The sequence below is a fragment of the Typopeltis vanoorti genome, chromosome 14 (assembly GCF_054136105.1).
Source record: "Typopeltis vanoorti isolate ZY-2024b chromosome 14, IOZ_Tvanoo_1.0, whole genome shotgun sequence".
In the NCBI taxonomy this organism is placed as follows: domain Eukaryota; kingdom Metazoa; phylum Arthropoda; class Arachnida; order Uropygi; family Thelyphonidae; genus Typopeltis; species Typopeltis vanoorti.
The window spans coordinates 20,722,184-20,749,143 of record NC_143562.1 but is presented as its reverse complement, the minus strand read 5'-3'; the positions used below and the strand labels follow the sequence as shown (position 1 = coordinate 20,749,143).

Genomic DNA, 26,960 nt, shown 5'->3' with positions numbered 1-26,960 from the left:
AACACATCATCACGGGCTTTAACTGGCGTGAATGCACTGGGGCTGTTTTCCTTGACATAGCCAGTGCATTTGACAAGGTTTGGCATTATGGTTTGCTATACAAACTGATATCATCTGGTGTACCAATCGGAATGATTCATCTTATAAAGGCATACCTCTACGATAGGCGCATGCAAATCAGGATGTGGGGATAGTCTCGACAAAAACGCATCTTGGCTGGAGCTCCACAAGGATCCTTACTAGCACCAATCCTATTCTCCTTATACTTGTATGATATACCGAACAACCCGTTATCTTCAATTAAAGCCCTATATGCAGATGATACAGCAATATTGGCCAGATCTTTAAAACCTTTTTTACCTAGCCATCAAGAAACTGCAAGAAAACCTACTGCTAATCGAACAATATTTCACCAAATGGTGAATCCCCTGAAGAGCGTAGCCGTCCAATTCTCTAGAAGATCAGTGCTTCCTAAAGAAGATATCCTCCTTTTCAACACTAAAATCCCGTGGAAAACTGAGATCAAATATCTTGGAGTAATATTAGACAGAAAACTGACTTTCAGCTCCCATATCAAGGCTCTCTGTCCAAACACATCAAAAACCATAGCCCAGCTCTACCCGCTAATTAACAGAAACAGTAAGCTGAGCACCAGAATCACACTTCTCATATACAAACTGATGGTTCGTCCAATACTCACCTACGCTTCACCGGCATGGAGTCATACTTCAAATATTAATATTCTCAAATTACAACGTATCCAGAATAAATGTCTCAGAATGATCCCTGGGCGCACCGTGGTTCGTCCGAACTGTCTAGCTACACCGGGACACAAATGTCCCCTATATTTACACTTTCATGCAGACTACAGGCAATCAAATTCTTCTCAAAAGCATGTGTGCACTCTAACAAACTGATCCGACTGGCTGCAGATTATGACGCAATGGATTATTTCAAACATAAAAGACCTAAAGACATCCTAAACTTCAACACTGAGGACTAATCTCCAAGCCCACTCAGGGCGAGCAACTAGCTCATAAACTTTACTCCACTCACAGTTTCTCTCAAGATAGCGGGGAATATGAAAGCTTTTGATTCACCCCTTATGTCAGTAAAGTTGATAGAACATTATGATGTGATTTTGTGTAGTAGATTACTTCTTTGGTTTTACTATACAGGTTCCTAACATTGGTATGTTAGTAAATAATACTATAACAATATATAAATGAAAATTGAATTGTGTTTACCCGTATATATGTCGGCGTATAAGACGACTCTCAAATACTACAGAAAATCCCTTGAAATCATGGGTCGTCTTATACTGCGAGTATAGAAAGGGAAGCTTAATTTCTTGGATGAACATTTAGGTAGTTACAATACATCGTTATATAAGAAAATAGGCAGTGTTTATAAACAAATCAGATTAATTTTTTGTTACATAAATTTATTTAAAATATTACAATAGATGTAAGTCTTAAAAAACAAATAATAATTATTAACCTCAGTTTTCATGTTAATTTTCTTCATCATCTGTTTGAAAATAGTTCTTCAGATTCATTATTTAAATGATCGTCATATGGATCCCAGTTCGAATCCGGTGAATTGATTTCTTTTTCATCGTCATCAGTGTCCCACAACAGATCATCTTCCATACCATCCAGAAGATTAGAGATACCACATTTTTTAAATGATTTTATTACAGTCTCTACTTTATTCCATGCTTCGATTACAAAATTGCACAACATATCAAGTGATGCAGCGCGCTTAGATCCACCGTTTGTAAAGGATTTTTCACTTGTCAACATCCAATTATTCCACTCTTCTCACATGTGATCTTTAAATGGTTTGTTCAAGCAGACATCTAGTGGGCAATATAGAAGTTAAACTACCTGGTATAACAGCAATTTTTGTGTTATTTTTTTCTAGAAGACTTTTAGTATTCTCAGTTAAATAACTACGAAACATATCCCATACTAATAAACTGCCTTTCTTCATCATAAAGCCTGGTCGTGTGTTCCACACATTATTTATTCATAATTTCACGCCATTTTCGTGAAAATGTACAAAAACACCTGAAGGAAATTTTATCTTAGGTTTAGTTTTACGTTTGAAGATGATCATTGGTTTTAACTTGGTTCCATCAGCCAAACATGACAACACAACCGTAAACCTTGTTTTTTTTTCATGACCTGTACTTCGAACTAGCACACGCTTACTACCTTTAGACTCCCCTGTTTAATTGCTTATCATATCAAAGCTCAAAGGAGTTTCATCCACATTTCCAATATTTGACAACAGAAATTTATGTTCTTGTCTCAACTGAATAATAAATTTATGAGCAATTTTCGTTTTTGTCGTATTACCAGATTTTGTCTGTTCATAAAACGATTACACCATCCTGAAGTAGCTTGAAATTCTATACTTTCATCCGGATTCAGTCTTGACATTTTAGTGCGCATGCTCTAATCCTATTTCTTGCAACAAGATAACCATTCTGCCTTTGTTCGAATACCCATTCTGCAACGTGATTTTCCAGTTGCGGCCATCGGATGATCCCCGTTCTCATCGCACATTTTTTCTTTGGCAATTTTTTTTTTTTTTTAAATATCTTCTTTCTTCCTCCATTCTCTTACCATCTTCCCGGTTATGTCAAACTTTCTTGCAGCAGCACAATGATTAGTTAGTTTGCTTTGCCATTCCAATTACCCTTATTTTAAAGCGAGCTTCATACTCTCTTCGTTATGTTGCTGGTTTCGTGATTTTAAACTTCTAAATTCTAAATTATTAAAATTGTTTAAATGATAACAATTTTAATAATCCTAAAATTAAAAAAAAATACAAAATTAATAATTAATTAAAATTAGAACTAATCACTTTTAATTAGGGTAATTCGCGTAAATACTAAATGTATGCCATGCAAAAAAAAAAAAAAACGGATATGCATAGCTATAAAAATAACGGATATAACAACAATACCTAACGTTGCATTAATACAAGAAAGAAGAAACTGGGGGGGGGGGGTCTTCTTATACAACCGACATAAGCTAAGAACCTAAAAATAGCCTAAAATTTAGGCCTCGTCTTATAAGCCGACATATACGGTATTTACTTTTATAAGGAAATAAAATTGTTGTGGGTTATCCATTTTAAAGTTCTTTATTGTTAATGGGTTAATGTCACACATTTACTGTTAAAGGATTAATGGTTACGGTTTAGTATTTTGGTAGCGATATATTTTAAGTTGGGGGCCGGTTGCAGATTTTTTTTTTTTTTTTTAGGAAGGGGGGGATGAAAGAGTAATATATTTATTCTTTAATTCATCGTCAAATTTCGAGGACAACTAGAATCGTTTTAATTCTTTTCTAATAGCAAAATAAATTATATAAAAAAGTCTTGTGTAATCTTACCTTCGGAGAGATAAGTCAAGGGTGTTATTGGAATTTTTGATCAAGTTGTGAGCTTCGTTCTGGGAGAGCTCAGAGATTTTCTGACCATTTACTGATTCTATGATGTCTCCTTCTTTCACTCCCTGCTGACTAGCTTTTCCGCTGCCGTTTACCTGAAATTAAATGCTTCCATTAACCGAATACCACTGTAGATAATTAAGATTAAAATAGAATCATTATCCCAGTGTTTCATAGTAACCAAATTTACACCATCCGAGTACAAAAAGATTCTTTCTCTCATAAGTAGGTCTTCCACAATGTAAACAAATGAACAAATAATTTAAACTGAAGAAACGTATGAATATTCGGAGTAAAGTAATAGTAAATGACTAATGCATGATGGGAAAAATTAATTAATTGAATTAAATGACCAATTAAGTCAGGGAGACATCTCACCGATGAGAGGCGTTCAGAACATTCGATGATCTAAGCTTTATAACTGCGTCACTGGTCACATGACAAACAAATATAGGAATTTGTAAATGAATCTTGATTCTGAAGTGGCTTTTAAGTGCGTAACCCTTATAAACATAGTAAACGCACGTGTTTGTTATGCGAGAGAACCTTAGGGTTAAAGATGTGGCTAAAATTGTTCATGTGGGGGGGGGGGATAAAGTTTTCTACACTGGGAGTTTCAGTAGAAGATGAAAAACAGATCCACTCACTTCTGAGATGGAGGTTGGCCTTCTGCCAGCCAGTCTGGTGCAAATACGGCACTGCAGGTAGCAAGATAACAGACTAAGGGATGAATCTTCGGAAATATGCATTAAAAAAAATATCACCACACTTATTTTAGACATGGATTAGAGTTTGCTATCACGCCTTATAAGTTTGAGACAATTTTTATCATTAATGTGAGAGTTATGTCGAAACGATTGTATGAAGTATAGAAAACTGGGAAAAAAAACCTCTTATTCCAATGTAGATATTTTTAGATCTGTATTTTATATTTGAATTTTCTAATTTAAAAAGATGTTTTAAAATACGAATTTTATTAATCAGCAACTGAGCACTATCTCCTGTTTCACCAATTGTTTTTTTCAAATTATTTGTAAATTCTTAACAATATTCTTAACATAATTCTTAACTTTATTGTTAAGAATTTACAAAATTTAATATCTTCACATGCCTGTTTTAATCGAATTGCTACATCTTGACTGAACTTCTCGCAGAGACACAGTATCAATTATTTTCGTTAGCCTCTCAAAATGTGTTATTTCGAAACAACTGAATAACATTTCTCATACCGTTCATACAAGTAGTCCAAAAACAAAACCTTGTGGAACCACTGGTCATTTTATCTTGTCTAGAATACTTATTTTCCCCTCTATACACATCTGACTGATACTATCAGATAACCAATTTCCTTTCTAAACCTGTAATTTTAATGTAGAAGAAAATGCCTTTTTGACTGCACACGACCAGCATTATTCAAATATGCATGGCATTTTTCTGTTTTTTTCTTTTCTATGTTAATTAAATGTCTGCTAAATATTTCACCAAACAAATATGTTAAACTAATAAAATAGTATGTTCATGATTTTCAAATCAAATGAAAAATAATTGTCTTTGGTCTATCTGTTACTTTTTTTTTTCCGGTTTAGATTTCTACAACACTAATGAAACAATAATAAATACGATTGTGTCATCTAGAATAAACAAACAGTGCATAAACAGTAGTAATATGAACTTATGAAGACATGACGTCATCCTTTACTGTTTCCATGGCAATAATAAGTCCTGCGTACACTAGGCGTCAGAGTTTAATTATGTATATTTCAGCTCTGGTGATAATAAATATTCGGCTTCAATATTAATATTGCAATTAAATTAAAACTAAATTAACAAGCCAAACTATAAAAATATAAATAATAATTGTCTTTTTTTATTTCTTAGATTAACAAATTAGTTACTGGAGGTATAAAGCTTGAATTGGATGGATCGAAGGCTGAAATAACCAATGTATTCCACGGGTGATTTGTCTGTTTTGCAACATAAAAAACGCTACTTTCTCTATATGCATTTAACATTAACTTAACATATTTTTAGGACAGAAAGAGAATGTGCAAAAAGTAAATAGCCACACTTCTTAAAGTTCTCCACAATTTTTGCAATATTGAAAAGATTCTTATAGAGAAAAATTCTCTGTCTTCCAAGTTGAAGATCTGAAAAGGTTTTGTTTGACAACCTATTCGTCTTAATATTCTGTGATGTATGTGTTACAGTGCCTCTACAGCTGAGTGTGATATGTGTTGTAGCTTCTCTATAGCGGAGTCGTGAGGTTTTTTCCTTGGATTGGAAAGGCCAAGGTTCCAATCCCGCGTTGGAGCATCTTCATAAATTCTTTACTAAAGGTGAGTTAGTCAGTCTCACACTGAAACAAAATTCCCTCCTAGAAACTCGAGTTTTTCATCCTTCAAAATAGTTCGGTGTAATTACCAAAGATAAATGCAGTTTTTGAAAACCAAAATACTGAAACAAGGAAATATTTGCTGGGATCGTTTCAAAAAGTCTGCACACCGCGAATGCAAGATCAATGGGATGATGTAATACCTCCCACCTTTATGGAAAGTGCTAGACGGTAAGTAAAAGCGTCTTATGCCAGTTTGCCTGTTTCTAGTGTTTTTATTCCGAGAAATGACACTTCAAAATGGGGAAAGAATGTAATTCAGGTCAGATATCACGCGCCCATTTTGCATAACAAAGCAAGGAACAATTAGTTCATGTAAAATATCACCTTATGGAAATATGTGGGTGGCAAGTACTTCCTCATCCCCTCCATTAGCGCTTATATGAGCTTCCCACACTTCGATTTGTTCCCATAAGCAGGAAGTGCTAATCCATGGATCTTCTAAGGTTTAATGTGATTATCAAAAAATAAAAAGTTTGGGAAAGCCCTGGTCTAGTTAGTGACTAATGAAACATAATTCCTGTTTATGTATTCCCAACCATGGAAGGTTGAAAACTTACAGAGTTCAGGCTAATTAATTATTAGAGCTAATATATAAATTGTATGTATACTTGAGAGTTCATTGTTTTAAATATTGGCTATATTGACGACTTCATATATACCTGAGACAGGTAACAGATAAATTTTAGAAATAAATCAGAGCTAATAAATATAAATAAACAATATAAACAGTATTGTGAAAATTCCAATACACTCAAGAATGCTTTTCGTAAACGGACAAGTTAAAAATTAATTAATTACATGAATTGAAATGGCAAATAAGCGTCAGTAAGGACTCATCTAAAAATAATGTAATTTTAATGCAGATCTCATTTGACTATTGACAATTAATTCTACAGAATAATTTATCTTAAATTATGAAATATAAGTTTATAAATTATTAATTATAAGAAAAAATTAAAATATTTGGTATTAATAAGTTATTGTTCTTTGTGTAAAATATTATACTCTAACACCAAACTTAAATTATAATATGTTTTAATAAAGGAGAAAAAAAAATGTTTTTGTCTATGTACGAAAAGACTAGAGCCTAGATTACATCTCTGTTGTCACCAAATTCCTTACACCATTTATTCAGTGTCCTGAAATGGACTGGATTTATTTAGGAATATGATAGTATATGCACAATTAAATTATCATCATGCTTGACAAGGATTTAGGCCTAGCGTGGCCTGTTCCTGCCTCCCGAAGTCATCGTTGAATCTCTTAAAAGGTTTTCTTTTTCCTAATGGTTTGTAATTTAAGGCTTGTTTTTGGTAATCTTTCTATTTTCAATCTTTCAACGTGTTCCATCCATTTGTGTTTATATGTTTTAATTTTTTTCTATTACTGATTCCTGGTTTAATTCTTAATAGAGTATATTTTGCAGTTTTTCTCATAAACTTCATTTCTGCTGTTATTAATCTTTGTCTTTTTGTTTTATTGTCCAGATTTCACTTCCATACATTAGGACTGGTAGGGCTATTATATTGTATACTTTTAGTCTGGTTTGTGTTTGAACTCTGGTTTAAATATAGAGTTAATTACACCTGTTATTTTTAAATATTTTGCAGTTTTTGCGTTTATATCTTTTTCATTTTCATATGTGATCATACATCCTAGGTAGTTAAATGAATTCACCTGTTGTAATATCTTGTTATCTATTACTATTTTAGTTCTTGCTGGATCTTGTCCTTTAAAGGCCATAGGTTTGATTTTTCTGTTGATATTATGAAACACATATTGCATAATCTTTGGCTATCGCATTTAGATCTAAAATAGCTTACTGTAAGTTATCTTCAGAATTTGTAATTATTATTTGGTCGTCGGCAAAAAGTAATTTTATTCTATTTTATTATTATTTCATTTAGGTAAATAAATTCTCTTCTTTTCTCTATTATTACATTTATGCTGGGTCTGTCCATGATCATCCTTTTCTAAATCCATTCTGTACTTCTAAAATAAAGCTTTCAGAATTTTATTAGTTTGGTATTTAAACGTCTGCTATATATTTTGTAACAGGAATTTAGAATACTTATACATCTATAATTTATAGGGTCATCTCTACTGCCTTTTTAAAAGAGAGCGATCATAATTTTTTTTTTCATTCCATTGGTGGGTTACTTGTTGAACAGATTTTATTTAAAAATAATAGGGGTCTTTCTTAACTTTATTCCTGCATATTTATATTGTTCTGAACCTAGTTTATCTTCTCCAGGTGATTTTCTATTTCTTGTTTCTTTCAGGTTAATTTCTAAATTCTTCTTTAGTCGAAATAACTAAAGAAGAATTTAAATGTTTGCCAGTTATCTTTTTTAAAATATGTATCTGTTCACAATTCTGTATAGAAATTCTTCTAATTTCAACTCAGTGTTTAATTTTACGTTTTCTTTAGTATCTGTACTTAAATGTTTCAAAATCTTATATACATTGGGTCTTATTTTATATAAATCATGTTCTAAATTAGAAACAGATTTGTTCCATTATTCTCTATGTCTCTTTCTGACTTCTTTTTTAGCTATGGCTCTTATTCTTTTATATTCTATTTCATCTTCTAATCTTTTACTGTTTAACCATTTGTGATAGGCCTCTTTTTTCATTTTGATTATTTCTTTGATTGTATCATCCCATATCTTCAGTTTTTTTTTCTTCTTCCTTTTATGGAATTTTTTGGTCTTTCCTAAGCTTTAATTTGCTGCTGCATTTAGTATCGTTTTTATATTAAGCCATTCTATTTCTATTCTTCATTTTCTTTTATTTTTTCCAGATATTGGTTAATTCTTTGTTCATATAGCCGTTGTATATTTATGTCATTTAATAATCTCGTTTTATAAACAAACGTTCTAAATTTTCTTTCTGTTCTTGTTATTTGTAGCCATTTAGGTGGTAATCTTAATTTTATTTTAACGAGGAAGTGGTCACTACTTCTAATGTATAATTAAATAACTCAGTTTAATATAGCCAATTTTAATATGAGATTTAATGCCACTTTCCTTCACAATGTGATCCGTATAGACAAAGAATAACAACGGAGATAGTGTGTGCCTTTGTCTTGTATTTGAATTTGCATCAAATCTTCCTGTACATCCTTGAATCAAAGCTAACTTACAACCTAAATCCGACTACATAGAACTCCATAGAACTACTTCCGTTTACACAGGAAAGTAGACATTCTTCTGTAACAGGAATACACGTTTGCGTAAGAGGCTGTTTATTAACAAAAAGAACGCCAAAGCACTCGTCCCTTAAAAAAAAAAAAAAAAAAAAAAAAAAAAAAAAAAAAAATCATTTTTTTTTTTTTTTTTTTTAATCATCAGAAGCTGAGCTAAAGAGTAACAGTAAAGGTCAGAGGTCTCTCATTCTGAAACTCGATTTTTTTTTTTCCTACTCTTGCAAAGCAACACGGTGATTCTTTGATTTCGCTGAATCGGCAGTAATATTAAACATATCTATTCAGTGATGGTAATTTATTCATTCGTGATAATTTTTGGATCACTGGTTCAGAGAACGTTGTCAGTAGTATCACGCGCTATTGTTCTCTACTTTAATTCTAAAGTAAATATTCTCTCTCACTGTAGATACGCGCCTAATACAGAGGTTGTTTTAGAACATTCACGAGGCTACTTTTCAGTATAAATATTTATTTAATTTTTATTGGATACAATACAACTATGGTGGTTTAGGAATTGGCTAGTTGGCCCATAGGCTCCAGATTAAAAAGGCCAACCATTTGGTAATATTTGCTTAATTAAAAGAGGTGACAATTTTACAAATAACGAAAGATATTGACCTGTTTTTTGCCTTAGGCAAATAGCTTAGCGTCGACCTAGCACATGTAACATTTTTATGCTATTCAGGAAGGATAACATGTGTCCCATGAACTGTGAACCAATCTCATTGACATAATTATGAGTACCGATATTCCAAAACTGCTTTTTCCACATTCCATCTGCTACAAGAAATAACAGTTTTGAATAAGATCTCCATTTTGTTTTGTTTTTATCGAGCATTCTCCTCTTCTGTCATGCAGGAAGTAATCATTGTACACATTCATACATGACCAATACTGGATACGCTAGTTTCCAGTGATGAATTTCATGGAATTCAATTTCTAGGATAAGGTTTTTTTCCTTGGGACCGTAAAATGTCAAAACTGACAGTTTTGAGAATTGTTTTTTTTTAAAAAAAAAAAATCTACAAAAATAATTGCATTCAAACACGAATCGTAAAAGAAGTTCAAACAGCCAGTGCACATGTCACTAGATTTTTCTCTGAAATGGAGAGTAATACGAGGGACGGGTGGGGGAAGGCAAAACCATATGTGAATATCCCTTCCCGCTGTAAGGGTGATGAAAATCCTAACTTCAAACTTCTTTTACGAACGCACGTGGACTTTGGGTTCGTGGTCTGCTGGTAGCTCGCCGATGCAGAACAGAGAACGTAAGGGAAAAACCAGGCCACAACGTCTGCATGCTGTCTCATAGGCGTTGCTACGGCCAGCACTGTGCTTAAAATACTTAAGCCGTCGTAAAAGCAAACAAAACAAAACAAAACAAAAAAAGGAAAGGGAAGCTGGAAATTTAAAAAATAACATTTCAATAAATCTGCATATTATGAACTGAAAAATCGAGATGCAATTCAATAATATGATTTGAAATGTATTTTGCTTAATTCGATAATCAACATGTACCTACGACATGATAAACATTAATTCTCATAATAACATTTTACTACAATATATAATGATATGAAATATTTAAAGGTATATGGAATTTTTATCAAATTTTAGAAAATATTTTAATCTATTTCTAATATTTATATATATAATTCAAATAAAATATAAGTTACATTATTATTTTTAAAATTTTAATAATAAAATAATATTTATCTAAACACACTACTAATTTGCTTACAAAGTAACAAGATCTTATAGAAACCAATATAATTCATGTTGGAAATTAAATGGTTTCTTATAGAAACCATTTAATTTCCAACATGAATGTTTGATGAAGTTTACCGAAAATAAAATCAGGAGTGTGTAGACGGATGTCACGTCCGGAACTTTTACAACACGATGTAGAAACATGAATTTATAATATAATATATTTACTTTTTTTTTTTGGTTTAAGAATAATGTCAAAATATCAAAATAATGTAAAATATAAGAATTAAAAAAAAAAACATGGATTTATAATGCATAATAAAATATGTAAATAAAAAAGTTTATAATTAAAAGTTAGGGAAAGCGTTTTATGTATATTCTATTTGCTTATTTTAGGCAAATTTTGCAGAATATACACTGAATTAAATCCCTTTTGCCACAGTTATTTTCTGAATGGCGGTTTTTTTTTTTTTTTTTTTTTTTTTTTTTTTTGTAATGCACTATCTGCTTTTAGATTACTTTGTTTCGAAAGTTATATAAAAACTACAAACCAAAACTAGATTAGTGTGATAAAATAAAAAATAATTATCTCGATTTTTCTAAAACGTAAAAGGAACTGTAAAGAACTTGTATAAATCTTCTGGAAAAATTATTTTTTCCCCCTCATTTGCTCTCTCATATTTCTATCACTACCGTAAAATGTTGATGAGATACTTTAAACACCGTGAATTAAAAGATTGCAGTACAATTATTTGTAATCATACCATTCTTTCATTTCTATGTCATATGACTATGTAATTTTAAAAATAATACAGGATTTGAAATGTAATAAATATATAAACATCAGAAATATAAATACTAAAATAGAACTATTAAATAATTTAATATAAATATTAAAATGAAACAATTGAATTTTTAATGTATTAAAATTATAATAATTTTCTAACAATAATATAATAAATATAATATTTATGAACACACCTGTTGCATATTTGAATTTATATCATTCAAATATTTAACAGGTGTGAACAATACTCGTCACGATAAAGTAACAAATCGAATGTTCCACTAGGTGACAGTATAATTTTAAAAAGAAATATCATTAATTATTACTTTTTAAATAATATTTTATAAAAATATTATAAATATAAAATTACCCTTCAATGAAATTATTTTTAATATAAAGGATATTTATTATACAGTATATCCATTTTTTTTTAGCCCGATTCATACTTTTTTTGATAACCTTTGGCATATGAGCTGTATAAGCCTTGGTTTACATATCTTTCGAAATAAAGAGCATGACATTTTAAAAGACATGCTTACAGGTTTCACTGGCCTGACAGCTGTTCTTCTCAGACACTAGGCGGCAAGAATCTTAACCAGACAAAAATCCCCTATTTAACTACGGCCGAAATATCATGTCAAGTAGTTATATCATTATTATTATTATATATATTGCATACTGTATACATTTTTAAAATACAAATATTGAAAGATTTAATATAAATATTAAAAATTAATATAAAATTGCACCTCAAATAACACATTATTATTATTTTCGAATGAAACAGTGAGATTATACTCCAACAAGTTTACGGTTTTAAAAAAACGAAACTACGTCATTAGGTAGAAAAGTGGATCCTCGTAACACTGTTTGCAGCTCATAAATAAATTTCTTACTATTGTATGAAATGCGTGATGAATCCGGTTACATGATTTTCAGATCGAAAGCTGAATCAGGTGTAAGATTTTTTTAAAAAACTCCAAGAAAGAACGCATGCGCCGTGAAAGACAAGCTTTCTCTTTCACGACACACACACATTCAGAACAAGAAAAGTCATTCTTCCTTAAATAGTAATTTTTTTCTCCTACCTCCCGTTTTTTCCTACGAAATACTCCGCTTCCACAACACTTGGACATCCTCGTGGGTCTTCTGTGCTCACCTCTGTAACTAATTGTTAAATCCACTTCACACGAACAGAGCTAGTGGTTGAGAAGATGGAGCTCAATCTAAGTTGCGTCTGGCCTCTCGCTCCACCCCCTCTCCTTCGATGGTCACCGATGAGGTCACTCAAGGGAGAGAGTACAGTAACGTCTGTGGATCCCTGTGCCTGGCGCACGCTTAGGAAATTCTATCCGTTTTCACAGTCAGCTATTCAAAATCTTGTCCGGTTTTTTTTTTTTTAAATATTTTTTTTAAAAAAGGCAGAGCGGAACTTTGTTGTTTTATAAAGGATGACCAACTCTGGGATAAAAAGAACGAACTTCCCCTATCCTCGGAGTAAAGTTTACACTAAGAGCAGCGCCTCCAAGTGGAAATAGTAAAACAATTGCTTTAATATATCGTACGAAGTTTATAGAACACCGCAATCGACCTTGACTAATGGCAAGTAGCGGGTGAAAATACGTCACGCATGATTACAAGCCACGCAGGGGTTCTTCAAGTGTACATCAGCAGAATACGGAGCGAATGTTGACGATGTGCACGAGGTAGTGAACACTGCAGGCTTGAAACGGTATCCTAGTTTACTCTGTGATAATTTCTTTTTTTTTCTTTTCTTTTTTTTTTTTTTTTATAACGGGACTTACAACCCTATTCCCATTTACCCGAACTGACCGTGTTTATCACGCAGTACTTGAGAGGGCGGTTAATATTCACTTAACTTAACCTCTACTCCTCCACCATTCCCTCTCTCATGGACTCGAGATTAAAGTGGAAGACGCGAGGGGAAAAATAAGAACAACAGGATGCTTTGAAGACGCGTCACTTGTCTTCATTTGTCACTATGACACACCGGAAGTGAGAGAGTTTTTTTTTTTTTTTTTAATATGGTGGCCCTTTTAATTACCACTGATTTTGACGCAGACATAGTTTTTGAAATATCATTTTCAATAAATAAATAAATTAGGAAGTTTCACATCTACATTAAATGAGATTTCACTTCAATAACGGATATACAGTAGTTATATATATATAAAAAAAAACCCTTTAAAATACAGCTTTTTGACTTCCGGTTGCTATAGGCTTAAAACTTTGCCAATAGTTTTGAATGTAATTATCACTCGCAACTAATTTGTATGTGTTTAAAATTGTATTTAAAACAATTCTGTAATAATTAAGTGCAAAAAATAAAACAGGAATGGCTCGAAATTGTAATTAAAGAGCACACTCATAAGATCTTCCTTATCCTTATAAGGATAAGGACTGGCTTAAAGGGGCGAAACAAGAATGCTTTTCATCTTCCCCGTTATCTGTAGAGGAAGTGTAGGGATAAGGTGTTATTGAGCTATTAAAGCTCTGATCAGGAGGGTAACAGCAATAGCCGAGCCTCAGTTAGGACTTCATTGGCTACAGCATTGCCATTCATTACCCTCCAAGGGTATTAATCACCGCATCTCACGGTCGATCTCTCCAAACCCCATTAGATCATCCTTATCCTTATAAGGACTGGCTTAAAGGGGCGAAGCAAGAATGCTTTTCATATTCCCCGTTATCTGTAGAGGACAGTGTAGGGATAAGGTGTTATTGAGCTATTAAAGCTCTGATCATGGCAGGAGGGTAACAGCAATAGCTGAGCCTCAGTTAGAACTTCATTGGCTACAGCATTGCCATCCATTACCCTCCAAAGGTATTGGATTGAATGAATCAATCACCGCATCCAATCATCCTCCATTAGATCATCAAGGCTACGTTTAAAATTAGTTGTTCAAATATAAATTTTACAAAATGGTTTCTATATTCTACCTGACTAATTTAAAAAGAGTCTTTAAATTTTAAACAAGTTTAGAATTTTTTCGTTAATTTTTTATACTTGCAAATAGACTTTTTATTATTTTAATGTTTCTAAGCAATACTAGGTTTTCTTTGTCTCTCTAGGATACGTGATTTAATCAACAAAAATTAAATTAAGAAAAAAATAATGAATCAAATGAAATAAAAGTATTCCTTGTCAAGTTCGCAGCTTAATGAAGGTTGTCCTTTTGTTTTTATATTTAAACCCTGCGAAAAAGCCCATAGAATCTAATAAATTTCTCTGTCTGATATACATTGGTACCACAAACAAATTCTGTGCCGAATTAGATTCAAACTGTGCTTATCGAAATATTGAATCAAAGGATTGACGTCATCATTCAAGTACGCAACAGGTGTGAACAATACTTGTCACAATAAAGCAAAAAATCGAACGTTCCACTAGGTGGCAGTATAATCTTAAAAGGAAATATTATCATTGATTAGATTTCTGCATCCTTTGATTCAATATTTCAATAAGCACAGTTTGAATCTAATTCGGCACAGAATTTGTTTGTGGTACCAATGTATATCAGACAACGAAATTTAGATTCTATGGGCTTTTTCTTAGGGTTTAAATATAAAAACAAAAGGAAAACCTTCATTCAGCTGCGAACTTGATAAGGAATACTTTTATTTCATTTGATTCATTATTATAAATAAAATTTTAATATTTGTATATATGATTATTGCGAAGTTAGATAATATTTTTAGCATGGTACTGCATTAAGATAAATATATGAGTTGCATATACATTTGACGATCTTCTTGCTAAAATATTCTATACACTGTGAGCATATCACTAGCTTATTAACCTACAACTTTGTAATATTTATGACATCATTAACTTGTTAACGCTTGCATTATGGCCAGACACCACACGACTTAAGTGATATGTGACCTTAATAATAAAGAAAGCGTCTGGCTTATTAACTAGTTGTCTTTTTTTTTTTTCTTTTTTTTTTTCCCGGAAAGACATGGGGCAATGTTTCCTACCCTTTCTTTGGAATTGGAATTTCCTGCTAGTAAGGGATCGTAGAACTTTCTTTTGATTGCCCAAAAATACTTTCTCATCTTCAAGATCAAAAAAGAAAAAAAAAGTAATATTGTAAGTCCATAATAATGGGAGATACAGGAATTAAAATTTCTTTCCATTTTATTTTTCTTTAATTCATAAATTCTATTTTCGATATGTGATCGGCGAAATTATATGAATAGATTACTTTCTCTTTTTTTTTTTTTGTCTCATAAAACCTAATAAAAGGAGGATTTAAAAAAACCGTACCTCATTTCTGCCTTTAAGAAGACTCCTTTAGAAAACATTGCTGCTTATATCACCTTCTGTAATAAACTCAAGCGTGCTATTTGTGTGAACACACCTCCATAATTAACTACTCAATGCGCAACCTTAACTTGTACAATTGACACAGTAAACTGTCAAGGTCATAAATTACAACCCAATCAACAATTATAATTAACTCACTCTTCTAACCAATGGAGTTTGAATGTGCCTAGTAAATATACGCACAGGCGAAGTGCTATTGGGAAGTCTGTGTTTATTTTTATAACCTCAGTCACTTGTTGGAGCAACCGGAAGGAATATTTTTGTTTTTTTATGGGGAAATGCCGGAAGGTATTTTGTTACGACCAAGCTTGCAATCATTAAAATGAAGCATTTGCTTTCTTTATTCCGTTTTAAGAATAAACAATGTTCTTATTAAATTTGGTAACTTTACCAACACCTTAATAGTTTTAATATATTGAAATATAAGTAGTTAAGTCGATACTTATCAAAATAAATATTTATATTTATAATATAATATATATATATAATAATATATATAATATATTTATTTATTTACTTATCAAAATAAATATATATCAAAATAAATATATAAATAAATATATATATATATATATTTGTTAGTAAATCTACAATTCCAAATATAATCGTTAGCAAATCTAAAATTCCAAAATCAAATAAAGAATATAATATTTACAATTTTAGTTGTTCAATGAAAACTATTCAACGTGGTCTAATATTAAATTTGCAAGAATAACTCTACCGGAAATACAAAAATATTAAATTTGCAAGAATAACTGTACCGGAAATACAAAATATTAATTTTGCAAGAATAACTGTACCGGAAATACAAAAATAGACCAAGAAATATCAAACTAAATGCGCACAGAGGATCGCAAAAAAAAAAAAAAAGTGTGGTAGAAAAGGAGATAACATCCATTACAATCATCGATTTATAATGAAGAAGTTTAAAACGTCTATGGATATTAATAAAAATAACGAATGTGGACACAATATTTCTCTCTCTTTACTTCAAGATGGGTGTGGTAAAAGAGCGTGTAACGCCTAAAGATAATAAAATAGAAAAAATATATTTATTTAAAAAAATATTAAAAAAACATAAATAACTAGTAAATAAGTTTATTACTTATTTATATTGGTTTTTTAAATTATTTTTAGCCTTATTTCTAGGTATATTTAAAGTAATATTTAAGAATGCTTAAAAATAAATAAATCTTCTACGGCATGTATTTCCATAAGAAGTAACAGGAAGCAATTATTTTATTTTAATTGTTATTATTATAACTATTTAGGATTATCTACAGCTCATTTACGGTACTTAATAGTAACGTAATTATTAAGTGTATATCCTTTCGTGATTCATATTTAAAAAAAAAAATCATAATAATAGTTACAAAAAATATTAGATAAATTTTGTCCAGTATTCAGAGAACCCACGCAAAACAATGCAGCTATGCCAAAGAAGACTCTACCCCTTCTTCCTCAGGTATTTATTAAAAGATATATTAATATCTAGCATTTATTGTTCTTTGGATGATTTTTACTAAGAACAATGACGCTTATGATGCCTGAAATAGCGACTGATATATGTAAGCAGAACGTACATTTACTTTGGAAACATAATTACATTATACAATTAATTTAAAAAAATATGCATATAGAGAGATGTAACTTCAATAATGCTCAGAAGAATAAATAAAAAATACAAGTCCTAAACGATTCGATTTTTCTGATGTTTAACGCGATATCCAGTTTGTAATATAATTGCTATGACGTCATTGATTTGGCCGTGACGTCATCCTTTAGCAGTAACGAGCAAAACAGGTAGTTAGTGTTTGTTAGCGGATTTCTCAAAAATACTTCACGTGACTGATCTGAGAAATAAGACAGAATCCACCTGCCATTCATGACGTCATCCCAAATATTTGCCATGCCGAATATATCTTTAAAATGAATATTGGTGTTGAGTTGCCTTTACGATTTTTGATGTATCCAGTGAGCAACATTAATTGTGATATTTACTATACTTTCTAGAAATCATATAATTATAAAAATAAAATAATATTGTCTTATTTATTTTTGTGATTTGTAAGGAAAAATAGCCATTTTAATGCCCTTTTTTAAAAAAAATCGATAGATAGCTAATCTACCTTTTATTATTTTATATATTTGAAAATAAAGTTGCAAAAAAAAAACGAACCAATGTATTGAAGAACAATCGACCGTGAGATGCGGTGATTGATTCATTCAATCCAATACCCTTGGAGGGTAATGGATAGCAATGCTGTAGCTAATGAAGCTTTAACTGAGGCTCGGCTATTGCTGTTACCCTCCTGCCATGATCAGAGCTTTAATAGCTCAATAACACCTTATCCCTACACTGTCCTCTACAGATAACGGGGAAGATGAAAAGCATTCTTGCTTCGCCCCTTTAAGCCAGTCCTTATAAGGACTATAAGGAACCAATGTATTGAAGAACAATCGACCGTGAGATGCGGTGATTGATTCATTCAATCCAATACCCTTGGAGGGTAATGGATGGCAATGCTGTAGTTCTAATGAAGTTCTAACTGAGGCTCGGTATTGCTGTTACCCTCTTGCCATGTTCAGAGCTTTAATTGCTCAATAACACCTTATCCCCACACTGTCCTCTACAGATACAGATAACGGGGAATATGAAAAGCATTCTTGCTTCGCCCCTTTAAGCCAGTCCTTATAAGGAACCAATGTGTTATATGTCTGAAATTAACATTTGCAATCTGTCATTAACTTCGACTTAGAATAAGACAATCCCGAGACACAGGCATTCATATCTCGAAGATCACTGGGTGGGGCGCCCCTGAAAACGCATTATGGTAAATATACATTTTATATCTATCTAGACAGAACTCATTTTCAATTTTTAGAGAGGTTTCACGTCTGCATGTAGGTCATTATATATACCAATATGTCTGCGGGTGGTTTGTTGACCTGTTAATGAGATATTTCTTGAACTCTGTAGTCTGTTGTGTGGACGGAAATTAATGAATACACAGGACCCACGGGTGGGTAAATTATCAATTAAAAGGTCAGAAGTCATTTGTTCATTTCCTGAGCAACAAGCAAATTGGCTAAAAGGAAGGGTTGGGAATAATGAGGTTAGAGATACGTCCATAATTAATTATCTGAACCGGAGATTCACAAAGGAAAAATGAACTGCAAAATCAAGGTCTACGGTGTACGCACACACACGCATAATGAGGATTATATCGAAAAGTCAATGTCTTACTACGTTTTCATAGTAGACACATAGTAGTATTATGAACAGTGTAAAATATATATAAACATAAAAGAGGAATCTATAAACTGCCATTGATATCTGTCCATCAATGTTTGAAATGCGCGCGCCAGCAGTTTATCCGCCAGTATACAAATTTTGTATTCTCCTAGACAATCTGGGAGAATACAAAAAACTAACAAGATTTCGTTGCTTTCTTGGTGTGCAGGTAAACAGAGGGGAGATTCTATGTTTGGAATGCCGTACGAACTGGTGCAGTGTTGCCACCTACCGGCAAAATTATCAACCCCGTTAAGGATTTGTATTTTCATTTCTTTATTTTGAAAGGTTTGTAACACTACAATATAACAAATAAAATGTTAATAAATACATTTTTATCACACTTTATACGACTCCCATCCACGAAAAGGATTGTAAACCTATTATACATTAGTACTGTGGGATGGGTAAGAGGTTATTATTAATATTTTTAATTTATTTTTTATATAATTATTTTTACGTAACTAAAATATAAAATGGTTTTGAAGGAAAAATAAACTCTTAACGTTGGAAAATTGAAATTTATGTAATACATGCTAAAGAGTTCAGTGAACCAAAAACTCGTTCGGAAAAAAAAATGCAAATTTAATAAAAAATTTTAAGCAACAACACTACAAGACCATTAAGGCAAGTGTATGGGTTGCTTTCAAGGTTCCAGTATGTTATCAACAACTTAGTACTCCTGCTCAGGCGCAGATATATTAAAGTAAACATCGCTTTAAATATAATTGCTCTGTTGGTTCTGCTGACCTCTGGTCAAGGAAAGACTATACAGCAACGGAAATGACGTCATACATGCACATGCAAACTCCTCCTCGTTAACTGACTACTTTCATCACCTCTCAAATAATAGATGCGTCTGATAAATAATTGCTACACTTAATGTACAGACTTTAATCTTAAACAGGATGGATACCAACAGCTGGGTTTTAAGAATGAGATGGAGAGATGACAGTGGGAGGTTACACGGAGTTTTTGTTACTAGATACGGTCCTGATAGATGTATGAGGTTAGGAGTTGAGTCATATATAGGTCAGGCTAGTTGCGACAATGGTTTATAGGTGTACCCCCCCCCCCCCACACACACACACCCATTCACACGTTGTATAATATTACTCGAGTACAGTCACGATCACCGTGGAAACCAAGCACTGACTAAATCTCCAATGTGGACAATTGCACTGGAGAACACGTAAAAAAATATTGAGTGGCTGGTTAGTAGAACGTGAGCTACGTCTCAAAAGGACTCCATGCTGTCTGTGAAGAACCCTTTTTTGCCTCCGGGAATATGCCGTCTTTGAATAATGAATGCGGCTAACATAGAAAGGGACAGAGTTCTCCGGTTACATAATGCAGACCTCTGCTGATGAGGATAAAGATAATTTGTCGAAATGGATCTGCCAAATCCTTTATAACCGAGTGCAAACGTCAGAAAGATGCACAGTTTAGATTAAACATGCCACCCATGGTAATAATACTGATGAACTATAGGTTTACAACCTTACGGGGTGGATTCACCCAAATGAAATGCAAAAGCGAATTATATTTTTTTATATATATATAATCCTCTTAATTATAAATAAGTAAACAAAATCCTGAAATTTTATTGTTCTGATTTCTTTAAAATAAAAGCAAAGAACAATATTGCTATATGAGAAATCCCGTATTTTGCATACCAGAACTTTTTTTTTTAAAACTGAAAATTTAGTTATAAAACCTTCCACCAGAGGGCTCGTTTAGTTCAGATATATTCATTGCACTGTCCGTTTTTTTTTTCCCCGAACATCAAACATTCATATAATTACAGTTACCGTAGCAACGAAGAAAAAAAAATCAAGTACAACTTATGCCACAGACAATATAATTCTTCCATGAATACAAAGGTTTATCGGTCAGCTATAACATTCAGTTTCATTTGCTTTATATTTTCTTTTCTTTCTTTTTTTTTTTTTTGGTTACCATGACAACCGACAAAAAAGCACCTAAGATAAGACACACCATGAAAGAAATCACATAGTTTCTTAATGAACTCATAGCCTACATTCTACCGGACCAGAGAAAAAGGTACAGGCATTATTTTAGTGTAGAAAACATAAAAGCTCTGCACAAATGAATACAAAGATATCCCATTATAAGCCTAAGAGGCTAATTAATTTCTGAATTATTAACAGTTGACCTCATGAAATCGTATATTTTTAAGATCATGCAGGCAGTAAATAATATTCCAATACATATTCTACGGCATTGCTACAGGTATCTGGATGCATTGTTCTGAGTATTATTTGAATACTGGATCCGTATGCAGCGCATAGCTCAGATAAGTATTTACAGTTCAGTTTTTATTAATGTCAAGTGTTGCAATAATTTCAATTGTTTAAATACTTATATTTCATTTTCTGGTTACAACTGATTTATTTTTTTTTAGCTCCACCTACTTTATCGAAACTTCACTAAAAGCCTAATTACATTTCATAATGGAAGTTATAAGCACGCGAAGACAAACGTTGGTTGCTATGACTACCACTTTCAACACAATACAGACAGTTAATGAAGGAAATGATTTTTTAATGTTCGTTTGGTCACCTCTAGAGGGCAGGTGTGAATAACCTCTTACTCTTATCTCGCTAAAATTAAAAAAAAAAAAAGTTCTAAAATTATTTTCAAACAATTCAATATATATTATTGGTTTATTATTATTATTATATATTATTTATGACTAAGTATTTTTATTATTTTTTGTCATTCTTTGCATAACAACTTGGTTTTAATTTTCAATTTTATATTCTATTAATAGTTATTATAAGAATTGTAGAATATACTTATTTTTTGTAATTATTTTTGTAAATATAATTCACAACTCATATTTGAATTGTGTATGATTGAAGTCATTTAAAGGTTCAATATTTTATTTTCAACAATCAAGAATGATTACCGCTTATTATTCTTTAATTCGTTAAATTAAATAATAAGATAGCTTATAAAATTAAACTACAAAATTAATTTAAAATTTATACTAGACTTCAGTAATTATAAGACTGTACTTTAAACTTTTAATTGGACTTTAGTCTCTTTCTCTCTCAATTAAATTAGATCAAATATCTATTTCAAATCGCTTTTACATATAAAAGCTTTGGGAAGAGGTCACATGCTATAGAACTAAACTGCAGGAAACTGATGAGGCTTTGGGAGTAATTGTGGACAAGGAGTTGAAGTTTAGAGGGCAAAGGTAGTCAATGCATACTAACAAGCAAGGAGATTATTGTTCTTCTATATAAGGCCATATCTGCTCTACTGTGCGCGGATCTGGACTCGCACATTCTGTTGAGATGAAGAGGTGGTGGAGTAGATTCAGAGAAGAGTGACAAAGATCGTGGAATGCTCCCTGTGAGAATAGATTGACGGTCTCTAGGCTTCAAAAATTAGCTGATATACGAAAAATAGGAGACATCTTGTATAAGTTATTAAAGGGGTTTTATAGCATTGACACTGTACATGGCAAGAAGGGAGACATCAAGGAATCATCAATGGAAACTGTGTAAGAGCGTAGTTAGCAGGGTGTGAGATCTAGAATTTTTGCTTGGAAGGTGGTGAATGGGTTGTCAGAGGTAGTTGTGAATACTTCGTCTGTCAATGGACTTAAGGAGAATCGTGATAGGAATTGTGTGAATGATGGCTACTGTGTGAATAAATGGATCTCCCGCGATGAATTTTTTTTTATATATTTTAAATATATATTTTATTGATTGCTAAAATATTTATACATACGATAAACATCTTGTGTGACATTGCGTCTTATTATTTTACAAAGTTCAGCACTAAGTGCTGCACTTCCTACATTCGATTTCAATTAAATTTTTTTATAATACTTTTTTGCCTTTATATTATGTATTTACAACACATGTTCTTCTAATATTAACAATAAAGATTATACAGAATTTTTTGTACAATTTTTTATTTTTTTTTAAGTTTTAGAAAGAGTGATTATACATACAAATTTCTGCGTTTGCTTATAAGGATTACTTGTAGACGAGTGAGGCAAGTTAATTCCACCTACTTCGAAGCTTGGGTTAGCTTTTATGAAGAGAGTGGGATTTAGTCTTCACTATTTGTGTTGTTGCTACTGTTTATGTATGGGATGTAGGCATTGAATGCTGGTGATTCGTGATGTGTATATTAGTGTTAATGGTTTCTTAACTTTGTTGGTATATTTTCCAGAGTTCGTTTTTTAATGTTCTGCAGTTATCTACGTGTTTTAACTTTCTTGGTAGGTTGTTGAGTTGCGTGGGTATCTGATGTGATCTCACAAAAGAACCGTATGAGTTGTTGAAGGGTGTGGGGACGTAGAGAGTTGTTGTAGGTCGTGTTATACGATATGTGTCTCTGTTGTTTCGATAGATGATGTTGAAGTAATTCCTTGTTAATGTCATGTAGTGTTTCAGGTTTTTAATGCTCAGAATTCTGTGTATCGCCATGTGCTTGTCGGATATTGGTTGTTGGGGGAAGGTGTCCAGATCACTGTTGACACGATTTTCCTGTGTAGTGTTTCTAATTTTGTTAGGTGGCTGTTTGATGTATTTGTATATAATAATAATAATAATAATAATAATTTCAATTATGATACAAATTAAAAATCTGAAATACAGATTATTATTAGCCAATTACATTAATAAAACACGAAATCTTAAAAAAACAAAGAAAAAAAAACGAAGCGATATTAATGTCTGAATCCTATTAGTTAGCATTTCATGGCGATTATCGATTTAGCTGCTAGTTAATGTCAAATTTTGTTATTACTTTGCTGTTAATTATTTTCTTTCTATTTCATTTCAGGCTATCAATCCTTCGGTCTATAAAACATTAGAGGCTTTTTTTTGTATTCAAATGGAGATATGGAAGTAAGTTCTATTCTGATATCATAAGTCATACGTTTTTTAGTAAAATATTTGAAATACTTAAGTGGGGAGTAACATTTCTGCATATATTTTTCCATCATTTCATAACAATTGATCAAGTTTTCAATTTTTGAATAATATTTACATTAAAAAAATATATTACCTAGTCGTGGGCTAACTAAAAGCAGAAAAAAAAAAATCTACAAACTATTTGATAGACTCTGCTATGTAAATTGTAAACTTACCAAAAATAAAAAATCCCCGATTATCTTTTGGTATTTTCTTTTCTATTTTAAAATTTTGTTTGGTTTGTCCAGTTTCTAATTTCTAATGCCAATAATTAATTCTAATAAAAGTTAAAATCATAGTGGGCTTTCTTTTCTATTTATTTGAAAAAAAAAAGTTAAAAAAGTAACATATACAAAATATTGAATTAAAATAAATTAAATAAACACATGTACACTGAAATAATCTATATTCATTTAGTTCACTTTCCTACACTTTGGTGTGAAGTTTCATAATTCTATCACTAGAGGGTTTCTAAATTATAACAATAAAAATGGCTGTGTATGAAGAGACGATATCAGTGAGGATGAAATGGCGTGCAAATAATGTTCTAGAGATTAATATTTGACAAGAGTACTCTTGTCCCCATCTACAAGGGTAAAGGGGGATGCACAAGACTGTAAAAATTACAGAGGAATAAAGTTGATGTCCCACACAATGAAAATCCTAGAAAGGGTTCTTGATGGTAGATTGAGGAAGGAGGTGGAGATTGCAAAGGAACAATTTGGCTTCATGACTGGTAGATCAACAACAGATGCTATCTTTGGGTTACGGCAGATGATGGAAAAGTATCGAGAGAAACAAAGGGAGCTACATCTGGCATTTATTGATCTGGAGAAAGCATACGATAGAGTGCCAAGGCAAGAAGTCTGGAGGTGTCTGAGGGAGAAATATGTCAGGTTGTTGCGGGAAATGTACAGAAATGTGAAGACAAGTGTTCGGACCTGTCTGGGACAGACAGAAAGTTTTCAAGTAACAGTTGGCTTGCATCAAGGGTCAGCATTAAGTCCGTTTCTGTTTAATATTGTGATGGAGGTGGTGACGGAGGAGGTGAGAGAAGATGCGCCTTGGACAATGTTGTATGCAGATGACATCTTGCTCTGTGCAGATTCAAGAGAAGAAGCAGGAACTAAACTGGAAAGATGGAGAAAAGTACTGGAAGAGAGAGGTATGAGACTGAGCAGAAGTAAGACAGAGTATTTGTGTTGCACAGTGGGCGGCGGACTGGAGACAGATCTGGAGCTGGAAGGAAATGTCATCAGGAAGGTGAGAGACTTTAGATACTTAGGTTCAACAGTGGAAGATGGAGGAGCTGAGAAGGAAGTGGGATGCAGGATACAAGCGGGTTGGAGAAACTGGAGGGAGATGGTTGGAGTGTTATGCGATAAGAGGGTGCCGATCAATCCGAAAGGCAAAATCTATAGGGCAGTAGTGAGGCCAGCTATGACATATGCTATAGAAACTGTGGCCCTGAGGAAAAATAACATCAGCAGGATGGAAGTAGCAGAGATGAGAATGCTTAGGTGGATGTGCGGTGTGACCAGAAAGGATCGTCTTCGAAATGACTATGTCAGGGGAACAGTGGAAGTTCCCCTGACATAGTCATTACGAACTTAGGAGCGAAAATACAGGAGGCAAGGTTGAGATGGTTTGGTCATGTGATGAGGAGGGAGGACGAATATGTGGGAAGAAGGGTCATGCAGATGGATATGCAAGGAAGGCGGAAGCGTGGGCGGCCAAAGAAGAGATGGAGGGAGCTGGTAGAAGAGGATTTGAGGATGAAGAACTTGGATGTGGTGACAGCCCAAGACAGGAAGGTGTGGAGGAGACTCATTATCAACAGTGACCCCACTTAAGTGGGAGAAGCTGCAGAAGAAGATTAATATTTGCGAAATAAAAATGGTTAATTGGGAAAACTGTGTGGGTGTTGCGACACACCTAGCTGTACTTGTGAAAGATGCAAACTGGGACACAGTTTTTCTTTCTTTCTTTAAGATGAAAAACCCTAGGGTTTTCGTTCTGATAGTCAGTTACACACAATACACTCACTTCATAGTATTTTGTTTTAGTGTAATCTAAATAAGCAATCAGTCGTTAACAAAATAATATCCGGTCTTACATAAGCTCACTAGAGATTGTACAAGTTCATTGCCTTAGTTTTAGTCTTGGATAATCCAAGACAGAAACCAAGACACTTATTTTCATCTATCCCCGAAACTTGAAGATAGTGCAACGGCTAATATTGAGTTCCGCGCATAAAACGTTCCGTTTTTACTGATGGCTTCGTGAAATAGCTGCAAAACGTTGACAATGTGGGTGGAGGTGGATCATGAAGGCAAGAAAACGTTCTAGAAATTTATGGAAGAAGATTCAAGGTGAGAACGCGGTTTCAGTCAATTCTGTCTACTCCATGTACCAAAAAAAAAAAAAAAAAAAAATCTTTCTCACTAAGTTTATTTTGTTGTTAGGAACCAGAGCTAAATTATCATTAATTAAAAAAAATAATAATAAATACGATCTACGAGTTTTAATAAGCTTTCATATATTAACATAACAGGACACACGTGATATACGTTCCCTCCTAATCATCATTCGGAAACATAAAAAAAGATACAATCTTTTATTAAACTAATTGAGGAAGAAGCCAGCATACCTATTCATCTCAGTAGAGCGACAAATCACAGACGGTAGCATCCTGAATGTTTCTGTTTCCGGCAGGGAGATTAAGGAAACAGATACACATGAAAGATGTTTCCGGTAATGATTAAGAAGGGAGGGGGGAGTTATTGGAG

The 26,960-nt window shown here is 32.6% G+C and overlaps 1 protein-coding gene across 1 annotated transcript in view; it reads right to left on the bottom strand.

Annotated features, from left to right (window-relative positions):
• LOC150099286 (uncharacterized) overlaps positions 1-26,960 on the bottom strand; it is a 623,534-nt gene that overhangs the window by 593,139 nt on the left and 3,435 nt on the right. The window contains exon 2 of the mRNA XM_090404213.1: positions 3,408-3,559. The gene's annotated coding sequence lies outside the window, so the exon portion shown is untranslated. The remainder of the gene's footprint in view (positions 1-3,407; positions 3,560-26,960) is intronic.